The sequence below is a fragment of the Lissotriton helveticus genome, chromosome 4_1 (assembly GCF_964261635.1).
Source record: "Lissotriton helveticus chromosome 4_1, aLisHel1.1, whole genome shotgun sequence".
Taxonomy (NCBI): Eukaryota; Metazoa; Chordata; class Amphibia; order Caudata; family Salamandridae; genus Lissotriton; species Lissotriton helveticus.
Genome location: NC_136063.1, coordinates 53,075,007 through 53,087,898, shown reverse-complemented (window position 1 = coordinate 53,087,898; position 12,892 = coordinate 53,075,007).

Sequence of the window (12,892 nt, the reverse complement as noted above, 5' to 3'; positions counted from 1 at the left end):
GCATCGCCGCATTGCCTCCAGTGCATCTGGATTTTCCGTGCATCACTCCAGGGCACCAAATCTGCAACACTTGTGCTGCAGTAAGAGACTGACGCATCACCTCTCCACACAGTGAGAAACTGGCACATCACCTCTTCTCCTGTAGGGAACCGACGCATCACCTCCCCAGCGTAGCAGTAGGGGACTGACACATCTCCTCCCCTGGAGTAAGGAACCGATGCAACACCTTTCCTCTGTGCAAGGAACCAACGCATCACCTTCCCCGCAGCTGTTTTTACTTTTACTTTTGTCGCATCCTAGGTACTTTACACAAAAAGGGATGGATCTATGGTTTTCTATGAACAACATTTTCTTTGCCTTTTAAAAGTCATATTGTTATATCTGTATGTTGGATTTTGTCATTTTTGTCTTCTTTGGTTTAGATTAAAATATTTTATTTTTCTCTAAACTGGGGTGGTGCTTATTCGTGGTGTTTTCACTGTGTTCCTGTACATTTGCACAAATGCTTTACACATTGTCTCTGTAGTTTAGCCAGACTACTCTGTGCCAAGCTACCAGAGGATGAGCACAGGTAAACTTAGGTGTACTTTACTCATCCTGACTAGAATCAAGGGTCCCTACTTGGCCACCGTGTATACCACTGCCAACCAGAGACCCCCATTTCCAACAAGTGTGCCTGAAAGCGCATGCCTCCAACAGTACCTGCTAACAGTTTGAGATAGTTTCTCTTTGACTGAGGTTATAAAAAAAGCATTCTCAGGTTTAAGTTGAGGGCAGATATCATCACAAGGGCACACAAGAACATATTTTGACTTGAACAGCTCCAATGGGAAATAAAGATTACACCTGATGGTACCCGACCGGAACCTTGTTTGAAACAACCTCTTAATGCATTATTGATGGCAGGTCTTAACCATGGCAACATCTCTCACAGATGATTTCTCCAGTTCCTTCGACTCCCTAGCAGCCACCACTTATCACTGGAACTCCCTTCTGACCCAAATCATCTCCCTTTTATTAAGTAGCTGAAGGGAAGAAAATAAATCTGGTCGATCCAAACTATTAGCCATAGTCCTGATGTAATTCTACCAAGGTATTTTCAAACCTATATCACAGCATGGACAATCCGAGATGATCTCCCTGTTAAGCACTGCATATGCATTTCACCCCGTGCTGAAGTCCAGAGGAGCAAGGGAGCCTGGCTGATGACGGCTGTAATGCCAGAACCTGGTCAGAGGAAGCTTGTTTCTTGTCCAGGGAAGACATGGCTTGGCAGTTCGGGCTGGACTGTTCCCATGAGGCACAGGGTCAGACTGATTTGCATATGGCCATGTCTGAACTGGGGTGGCGGAGTGAGCTAAATAAGGATGATGGATTAAACCCAGATCAGTTGACTGGGGGTAAGTGCTTGCAATGTTCAACACTCCGTCCATCATCCCCTTTAGTTTTGCTACACGCACACACACACACACAATCACACACACACACTCACACACACTCACACACACACACACACACTCTCGTGCTAGGTAGCAGGTGCAATTATTATGTGAAATCCTTTTAAATAAATGAATGAACTATTAAACAAATATATGTATATTTGTATAGTTATATATAAATGCACACATATAGAAATCATTTTAACATCATTTATATTTAGGGATACAAAGTAAAGGCACCCGATGTAAAAAAAACGGTGATATAAAGGTACTCCTGATATACTTACCATGACTCACAATGTACTGCACGACAAAGTAACTATTGATATTCTTATTTGCATTTAGTATCGAACATCTATAATAAAATACTCATCCACAAACCATCAGAAACAATCTCATTTACTGAAGTAATCAGAAAGTCATTTTCAAATTATCCTCAGATCATCAGGCCTCATTTCTAAAGTGTGCTGATGACTTCAAGAGGCTGATGACATCTGATGACATGAAAATGACTTCTGAGGTTTTTGAATGATCATCCAATGATTCTCAGATGACTTCTAAAGTAATCCTGTTTAACATGGGGGGATTATGTCTCTCTGGCCCACACATAGCATCTTGCCGTACTTCAAAACATGGTGGACACAATACTTGTTGGGACTTGGGGCCACTATTAGCAGTATCCTGATGGGAGAGCCTGCCCTGAGAGAGTCAGTCAGCAGTATATACAAATGGTAGACGTGCAGGATTCAACCTTTTATAAATTAATTATAAATTAATTTAGAAACAGTAGATGTGCAGTATTTAACTCTTTATAAAAACAGGAATTTATTATGAAGACACTATACAAATCGAAACAATGTAAATGTGCAGAAGAGAAGAAAATTCTACATCAAGAAATTAAGTATGTAGGAAATTACAGTATGCCAGGTTTTGCTTTTCTATTGTAGCATGAAAGACTCATCAATGTATCAGACATTGCAGTACATACTGCAGCTTGCAGGGAATGCTGCATATTGAAGTGCTGTACCTCCAGTAATTATTACAGATGTGGTGCATTAGACTTGAGATCGATCTGGCACTGAGTTCTTGGGCTCTGTAACTTGATGAACCCTCAAAGCACACTACTGTGCTTTACCAGAGGACGAGGCCCCTTTAGGGGGGGCCCTCTTCACAGATCCAATTGAAGCTGTTCTGGAGTAAGTTTCCCACAGGAACCACAGGGTAGACCTTTTCAGTACATTTAATCCCAACTCTGGCAACATGGGAACACAACCTGTTAGGAGAAGCAACAACAAGAATTGTCCTCGGCATCCCACAACAACACCACATCACCCAACACCTATGAGAACACCACTGGATCCCAGTTAAAAAGAGAGTGACCTTCAAGCTCCTCACTCACATCTACAAATCTCTCCACAACATCGGACCCCAATACCTCAATGAAAGAATCTCCTTCTACCCACCCACAAAAGAAGCCTCTGATCTTGCCCTAGCTGAAACACCACGCATACGCAGAACCAGAATGGGGGCGATCCTTCTCCTACATCGCGGCCAAGACCTGGAACGAACTCCCGCTCAGCATCATAAAAACCCCCACACTGCAAGCTTTCAGGAAAAGCCTCAAGACCTGGCTCTTCGAAGGAGATGAAGCTGCAGGTAACCTTCCCACCCTCCACCAGCCCCTTGAGACCCTCGCAGGTAAGTAGCATGCTTCACAAATCCCTGATTTCTGAGGGGCGAGAAATGGATGCTTATTTCTGACAAGTGGGAGCACTGTATGCTCCTCTCTGTCGGAAATAAACAAGGAAAGAATCGTGGCTGCTGCATTCATGTGATGTTTCTGGACAGAATTACCACCCCAAAAAGCCAGATATGGTGTTCAAATGGAAGTCAAAATCAGGTAGGGAAATACTGACCCCTTCGCCACCAGGTTGAGAGGAGTTGAAGTCAATGAGCACATTCTGCTTAACTCGTAATCTCTGAGTCACCATTTCTGTTTTCCTAAAGAACAGTAATACATTATAAAATGTTACTATTTTTTTTAGTTGTAATGCTCAAGTTCCCCATTTCGCATAATTTGACCCTGAATAATAGATAATATTTTTTCCCCAAGTTTGTGGTACTCATTTAACAAACCTCAGAAGGATGAAAGGCTGAGTGGACCTATAGGGATTTGAAACAGTGACCACGCAGCCAAACACAGACCCCTGAAGTGGATTTGTTAGTCCACTGAACAACTTGACAGTCACTCTGCAGTCTCACTGGGGTCTCCGGCATGTTTTGTAGATGGTTGCTCTTATGACTAATCTGTCATAAATGATTGAAGATCTCATTTTAAAGGAAGTAGAAAGCCCTGTTCTTCATGAACTCCTAGGCACTGTGGACAGCACATGTGTTCCAATCTCCCCTCCCCGTCATATGCTGGAATAAACATGAATTTATCTAAAGTATGGTTTAAAAACACAGAGTTATTAAAAAGATGATAATTCAAGTCATCTCAAGCTGAACATCAAACCGCCTTCCGCATCATCTCAAAGGTGGCTCAGTGAGCTGGAAGGAAGGAGTCAATAATTCCAGTGACTGAAATCATGAGTCAACCCAAGTTCATCAGGGCTTTTCTGTCCATCCCAAGGTCCCTCAAAGACAACTTTCTATCATATAACTTTTTTGTACAAAATGTAATTATTAAATAAATAAGTGTTAGAACTGGCTATTTCTGGTAGGCTAAGGCTGACGCCAAAGCCAGGCAGAAACCACCATTCTAGTCAGGGCAAGGGAGTCACACGCCAAGATAACCCCTGCTCACCCCCTTGGTAGCTTGGCACGAGCAATAAGGCTAAACTCTGAGGCAATGTGTAAAGCATTTGCGCCAGCACACAACAGCAACAAGATCCTAGGCACACCACAAAAGGAACTCCACACAAGGTTATATGAAAATAACTTTGGTATTGTCAAAACACATCAGATAAAAATCACACATGTACATTGTGCCAACTGGCACGGGCAATATTCATAAGGGATTATTTACAGGACAGGGCCACATGGGCCACTGTCAGAATCAGCACTTAGTAGAAATGAAATACTGTCAGAAATTAGAATAAAAGGATATCAAATCACTGTAGCACAAAATAACAGTTATAAATCACAACCAGTATCTACTGGTAACAGGTAAGTACCACCTACGCAACCCTAACCACCTTAGGAGAATGTCACGCAGGGGACCAGGACCTCACTAGGACCACCTGTACTAAAAAGAACAAGCACCTAAGAATAAAATACTTTTAGTGGTATCAGCAAGAACACATTACACATGATGCATCAAAAACACATTCAGAGGTGCAGGGAAGGAAAAACACATGATGCCTAAAACATTCAGAGGTGTGAGTAAAGAAAACACATGATGCATAAAAATACATTCAGAGGTGCAGGGAAAGAAAACACATGATGCCTAAAACATTCAGCGGTGTAATAACAAGACACATGATGCATCAAAAACATTCAGAGGTGCCAGAACACAACTCAATAGCGCAAAAACACATGATGCCTAAAACATTCAGTGGTGCAAGGAAAAACCACACAATTGCGCAAAACCTTACATGAGCCACCACCTGTGGCAGTCCCTAGACCAACTGGCCTTGTTGGGGCTAGGACGCCCTGTAGTCCAAACAGTCAGGAGCCTTATCGGTGCAGGTGCCCACTACTTCCTGGGCACCTGGGAACATTCCCAAGTGCCTAAACGGTGCAGCTGCCCACTAATTGCTGGGCAGCTGGGAAACCTCAGAAAACTGCGACAGGGCCCTCACTGACCCTTAGGCGCAAACTGCACCCACTGCTGGAGCCACACAGGCTCTAAAACAAAATAGACTCCATGGAGCCCTCAGGCTCTCAAAACAGCTGTGCCCCCCCTCGGGGGACTCGAGGTCACTAGGTACCCCCGTGGAGCCTCTCGTGGGCTCTGAGACACTAAAAATGCCCCCGCCGAGCCTCGTGGGCTCGGTATCAATGAAAATGCGGGCGGGAGCCTCTCAGGGTTCTACACCAAGAAATGCCCCCTCGAGCCTCTCTGGGCTCGTAAATCGAATATGGCGGGAGCCTCTCGGGGCTCGAACACAATGTCCCACTAAGAGCCTCTCATGGGCTCGTGACTCCAGGTAGGGGGTAGGCGGAGTCCCTCTCGGGGGACTCTGCATCACTGGAGGCCCCCGGGCCTCTTTGCGCTCAGGCGCTTGCTCTGGAGGGGGAGGGGCGGGCACCAGCAATGTGCCCCGACAGTCCCCTCCCCTTCGATGCACTCACCGGGTCTCTCAGCCAGCGCGGGGCTCCTCTTCGGTTACCGGAGCCCCGCCGGTACCTCCAGCCGCCTCACATCATCGGACACCACGGGGCTCTCCCTCACTCCCAGGAGCCCCGTGGAAGGCGCCGTACTTCTTCTTTTCACCGGAGCGCCGGATCCACCAATGAATGCGCGGCTCCCATGACGAGCCTCCTCATGCACCCGGGAGTCAGCCAATGACAGCGCGGCTCCCGGGACAAGCCCCTCTGACGTAGCAGCTTCTGCGTGGCGAATCGGCCAATCGAAGCACGGCTCTCGGGGACAGGCCCACAGCAATGGCCAATCAGAGCGCGGCTCCTGCCGAGGGACGGCCAATCAGGCCGCGGCCCCTTCGTGGCTTCGTCCACGGCCCCGGAGAGGTTTTCTCAATTAAAAATTAAGCGAGGTGGGCTCTCGCAATGACCCCCAATGCAATCTCGGGGGAATCCTTTGTCAGAGACCTGCAGCATCGCGCTGCACAGCCCACGCTCCTCTCCCTCCTCTAGGAAATCAATTCAACAGCGCTTCCTGGCTAAAATAAGGCGCTGGGGGAGAAATAAAGCGCTCCAAAGCGCTAGAGGCAACAAATAAAGCAACAAAAAGTCCTTTCAGGAGTCCAGGACCTCAGCAGTCCAGGACATAAGATGGAGCACAGCAGCTCCCAGTAAAGGGAAGGTCCATCAGGAGTCCAGGGCTGGGCAGGGCCCAGGGATTCCCCTGGGCCCAAGCGGCAGCACGCCCCTGGCAAGATTCAAGTCCAAAAGCAAGAACATTTTGGAAGGGGACATAGCCCCTTTTTATACTATAAAATCCTTTGTCTAAAGGGTGCAGGCAGTGTGAGAACCAGCTAGAACTGGTTATAGGGAAGTCCTTTCAGTATCAGGGACAGAGGTGACAGTTGCCCAGCGGGGAGGTGGAGCCAGCATTGTGGCAGGCAGGCACAGCCTCATTCACTCCCAGGTGCTATCTCCTCCCACTTCCCTGGCAGCAGATGCAGCCTTTCATCCACGGGCTGACTCAGACAACCTCCTGGGGCTCTGCAGCCCCTGTCACCCTCACCAGACAGTCAATCCACAAGCAGGCCCAGGCACTCCTGGGCCAGACTCACCAGCCAATCACACGCCAGGCATGAATTACCCAAATATGCCAACTTCTAAAACTGGCACTTCTAGACTAGACACAATCATGCCGCATACACCATTACGCAACATTCAGTCTCAAGAGTTCTCACATATCAAACTCGACCCTGCACTCCCCACACATCAGGAACTACCATGGGCATACATATTCCCAATTCATTCCTATGGGAGTGCAGGTCACTGACCACACATACACAGTGAGCACACGCACTTTACACTGTACCACAGTGAAAAAGTGCGCAGAGGCCTAAAATCACCAACCCAGGTTCCAGAAACAGGCTAGGAAAAAGCAAAAAGTTTCGGGGTGAACCTGCCAAAAAGGGCCAGGTCCAACAATAAGCATATGTACCTACACTTTTTCTAGGGAAGAATGTTGAGTTTGTTTGAAGGTGTTCCATAGATTTGACGTTGTCTCCTTACCTGCCTGGTACCTGTAAAATCTGGCTCCATTCTCTTCTTTCATGCGCTGTATTTGTGCCACCAGTTGATGGCGCTCTTTCTTCAGTTTTTCTCCAGTTGCTTCGTTGTTGACAGCACAGTAACGATGCTTACAATATCCAATGAACTCTTTCAGTTTCCCATTATCGTCTGCTACATATGTTCCTATTGGCTCATTTTCCAAGTCCTCTTTTCGTGTGAACACCACCATCATGTACTTTGCTGCTTCTTTCCCAAACAGACCTTGGAGTAATTCAACAGCCTCTGCTTCTTCTTTAGTGAACCGTCCCACCCTCACCACAAAGATGAGGGCGTGCGGCCCCGGGGGGCACATACCAGCTGCCTCAGCAATACTGGTTTTCATTTTCTCATTAGAGAGTTTTGTATCAAAAATCCCTGGTGTGTCCACCACAGTGATGCGTGCCCGGTTGTAAGCACAACACCCCTTCTGGATCTCTGTGGTCACTGAGCCTGGGGAACATCTGCACGCAAACTCTCTCCTCCCCAGGATGGTGTTACCGGTGGCGCTTTTCCCAGAACCAGTTTTACCAACAAGGATTATTCTTAGCTCATCATCCATAGTTTTCTTATCACAATCTGCAGGCTCTACAAAGAAAAAAAAAAACATTAAGCAAACTTGCCAAAAAGAAGTGATCATTTAATATATGTATGAATGAATGGATTAATGAATGAATTCTTGATTTGTGTGGTTAATAAAAACCAATATAAAAACAACCAATATATATTAAAAAAAGAAGTAAATAAATAAAAATGAATAAATGTATGAACACAACATATTCATAAAACCTCCTTTGCTGATTTTGTGGTTTAAAACAATGGAAATAATAACAGTCTTTTAGGCGCAACAAGTCAGACTTTCAGTGGTGGCCAAACTGGCAGGGCCCTCACCCTGATGATTGCCACAGAAAACCTATAGAGACGAATCCAGAAGTGCTGTGCAGGTGTGACAAATAAATGTAGCAAAGTTAATCATGTGCTTCACAGTGTCCAATAAATATAGCTGTTTGAGTGCCTCGTTTGATGTGAGCGTGCCCAGTTGAAGGAGAATGGACTTAAGGTGGATTCAACGAACTAGCTGCAAGACAGGACAGCAAAGTAGGATATGAGCCAGTGACTCTCATTTATAGTTGCAGAGGCAACACTCTGTGATGACCGGTCTTATTTTCACCATTGGGTACAGTTCTTTTAGGGGGAGAGGATGTAATCTGACTGAAAGAATTCAGTGTAGGGCTGGTCTCCCCACTGGCTGCGGAAGATGTGGTTTAAGGGCGAGTGATATGTGGGGGGATCTTTGGGTCTTTTGAAAGCCTCTAGCTGACAGAGCTTCAATGTCTAACATAGGAGAGCATGATCATACTTGCTTTTCTATTGCTATTTTGATGGTAGTATACTTAATTGTGTTTGAGTCCCAATTCCCTGTGGCTAGTTTCAAATGTTCTTTGGCTGAGGCAAGGCCGGTAAACTAGAGGTTGCCAGGTTGTTGAAAGATATAGTTTATAACTACCTTCATCGAGTGCTCTGATGACGCAGTTATTAAATAAAAGTATTTCGCTAGTGCTGCTAGTTCTTCTAAAGTTTGTCGATTGAGATTGAATTCCAGATCCATTAAAGTATTCCTGGTGCAAGCTGGTAGATTAAATATCTTTTTGTAGGCTGCACAGTGTATCTTTTCCAGGTCCTGAGCGAATTTAACTGGAAACGCCTGTAGCGCATAGTTGAGGTAAGGTAATAGTTTTGCCCTCAAGACTCTTTGAATAGCCGTTGTTGTTGGGCTTTCTAAGACGGCATAAAGTTTGCAGATAGCCTAGGTGACCATTTTCCCATTCTGCTGGAGCTTGTGACGGTGTAGCCGTGAGCGGCCAGTTTCACAGATCCAGACCCCAAGATAGTTATACGATTTTGCCCAATTCAGGATTAACGGGAAGAGCCTCCACTTTGCCACTTTTTTTGGATAGTGGCCAAAGATCACTATCTTGGATTTAGTTGGATTGACGACCAGCTTATTTTTAAAATTATTCTCTGAGAGTGCTGTCAATGCTTTTTGGAGACCAATCTTAGTATGATCCAAAAGGACCAACTCGTCAGCATATTGCATCAGCTGGATCTTATTTTTCCCGATCCTTGGGGTCGCTAAAGTGGCTCCAAGCAGGGCACTGACCATATCCGCTCTGTATAAGTTGAAAAACAATGGGGAGAGGACGCAACCTTGCTTTAGCCCGTAGTCCGTGGTGATTTCTTCTGTAGCGGAGTCACTGGAGACTTTAACTCTCACCCAAATTGGTGACTACAGTGATCTAATGGCTTGTAGCAGAGACGGGTTGATGTTCCTTTGTGCCAATTTCTGCCATAGGATGGTGCGGTCTACCCCATCAAAAGCAGCTGTATAATCGATGAAGCAAGCAAAAAGCGGTAGGTGCTGTGAGCCACCGCTTGGTGTATTAGGTATGAAAGGGCAATGATGTTATCGATTGTGGAACCACCTGATTGGAACACGGTCTGGTAGAAGGAAAGGAGACGTTCCCTGCTGACCCAATCCGGTAGTTACACCAAAAGGGTACTTGCATAAGCCTTGACCTCAATGTCCAATAATGCAATCATACAATAATTCCTAGGGTCAGTGCTAGGCCCTTTTTTGTATATCGGATGCAGCAGTGACCTCCTCCAGGAGTCAGAAACATCCTCCAGAAACCTGCACGCGGCATACAGCTGAGCCAAATTGTCAGCCCAGAAGTCGATGTCCTCCCTGAGGAGGGAGTCAGGTAGGCCGTTAGGGCCAGGTGCTTCATTACGATGTATTTGTTTCAAGATACTTCGAGTTGCATGTTTATATGGGGAGGTAAAATTGACCTGAGGTTCCGTAGAATTAGTTGTGACATTGCTAGATTACCCCCCTTGTGTTGTGGTTCTATCTGATGGATTTACGTTCGAGTCATCGGTTTAAAGGGTTTTCACATGGGATATCCAGGTGCTTGCATCGAGTGGGTTCTCTCTAGTTGAGGTCCCGTGAATTATCTTGTTTAGATATTGCCAAAATTCTTGGGATTTGCTTGGTGCCGGCAACTCAAAGATATTCAGCCATTTTGCCTCTGTAAGTTCACGTTTTGCATGCCAAACTAGTAATGAGTGGCTCTTGGCAGCTAGTTTAAGTTTCTTTTTGGTAGACTCAGACGCTGTTACCTGATAGGCCCTGCATTTGAAGTTTAGTTGCTTGGAGCATTCCCTGATTGCTGGTTGATATCTCAGTGTGTGTGGAGTTTACATTGGTTCTGTGTTGGTTCTGTGTGTAATGCTCCCCTGAAGCAGAGATACTAAATCATAGGCAAGTGTGCCCGATTTCTCTATGATACCCTTTTTCTTGATACCGGTCTGCCAGTCTTTCCATGTTAGTTTTCATGAAACAAATTTATGACTTGGGAGTTGCCCCCATTTGATTCTTCTAAGGAGTCTGTGTAGTTCTTCCCCCTTTGTTGCCCCGTTGCAGAGAAGAGTGTAGCAGGTTTTCGCAGTGATGGGTAACTGGAGGGTTAGGGCGGCATGGTCACTTTCATTCCGGGCTTGAAATGCATATTTTTGACATATGTTTTTGTAGTCTCTCACTCAATAAGATATAGTCTATTGTGGTCCGGATGTTGTAAGTCGGTGCTATGAATGCCCCTGAATTGACTTTTATAGTTAGAGAGTGTGTTGTTGCCAGATTATACACCCCAAAAGGCCGTTGAATCTTCTGGTGCTCCCTTTGGGGTAACTTTCAAGTGCATTGAGCCCGATGTCATGTGTGTTAAAGTCCCCAAGGATGATGGAGTCCATGCCTGCAAACTGCAATAGCAGAGTTTCAATCCCGGTCCCAGACCCGGTCCATGGGGGTTAAAATAAACATTGATTAAAAGTATTGATATTGGGCCATCTGTCGTATTCAAGCCTTTCAGAGTGCCAGCCAAAAACAAATCTGAGGCGTTCTTCATCACAGTGAAATGTATTTTCAGAGCATGCTTGATGTATGCAGAGATACCCTCTAAGGGTCCCCCGAAGATATTGCCTTTTATTGAAGGTTTGAAATATTCCACATAGCCCCCTATTGGTGTAGATGAAGTTGCTCATGTTTCTTGGGTGCAGATTATGTCTGCCCCAGGAAGCTGTGTTGTTGCAGATGGACTTTGCAAAACCTTGTTAATCTCTGTGACGTTCCAAGTCATGATGTTGATCGTTTGGTAGTTATCTGAGGGGATTCTATGCTCAATGAGGCCGTTGTTTGAAACGGAACTAACCTTTGGCGGCATAGACTGATTTCTTGAGAAGGGCCTGGTTTTAGGACCTAGAATTTAAGGCCAGTGGGAGCCAGGACCAATCTTTAATGCTGTTCGCCTTAGTCGAACAGGAGTGGCTGCCCCCTTCTACATGTGTGATGATTTGGATTGAGCTATTGCTCCACAAATTCATTTTCGGGCCACCTATGGATCCAGTAGCTGGTTGACTTGAATGTTTGCTGTTCATCCATTTCTGGCCATTCAATTCTTGTACTCCCTGCTGTGCACTTGGAACATTATTTTTCAGGGTCTCTTGATGTTTAGTAGCGAGCAGGGGCTTTATTTTTATGCCCCGATTGTCAAGTTGCATTTTATATCCTCTCAGGGCATCCACCATGACCGGGTTATAGAAAGTTATCTCTGTTGTTTCATTTGTTTCATTTGGCCCTGTGTCAGAGAAAGCCACAGTCTCAATATCTGTTGTTTTTATATTTTTTCTAAACCCAGGATGTTTTCGCAAAGCTTCAGAAGGTTTCCTCTGTTGAGGATGTCCCAATTCCCCTGCGAGGCATATTCAAGATATAGCAGTACTTTCAATTTTTCTCGATCTGTGGCGTAGTCTTTGAAAGGCTGAATGTGTTTAAAAATTACCTTTGGTGAATCCAAGGGCTCAGTAGGATTCCAAGTTAAATTCCCACAGTCGACAGAGCCTTCCCCGGTCCAGTTTTACTTGGGGCCCGTGGTTGTGAGTCACTCCTGGGGTTAGGGATCCGGACAAGGGGGGGCGTGGAGGGTCATTGGTGCTGGCTTGAGTAGTTTTCTTCTCCCTCTGATTGTTAGCTGTATTTGCAATATGGAGCTCCTTTTGGACTATTGGCCATGCAAGGACTGATTTATTTGTGTTATGAGGTTTACATTTGTGTACCTGTATTTTGATCATTACCACTTGGTTTTTATACAGGAGGTCAAAGTCATCATTGTTCACCTTGTTGTGCTCTCTGTTTTCCTGTTTTTCTGACACTAGGCAATGCATGATTGTCCCTTTATGATAACTTTTACCATTTTTTGTTTTGTTTAACTTTTTTAATGTTTTCTTGTTTTTCCTGGATAGGTGTTGACATTCTAGATTTGGGGTTTTTAGATCATCTGGCTTTCCAGAGCCTTTATCAGTGTTAAAGCAGAATGTGATTCAGACTGCGACTTGAATTTAAACGCCAAGTCATTGTCACTAGATGCACTTTTGAAGCTGTTACTATCGTGCCTGAACGTTTCCTGTATTTTTTATGGTCTATCCTGATT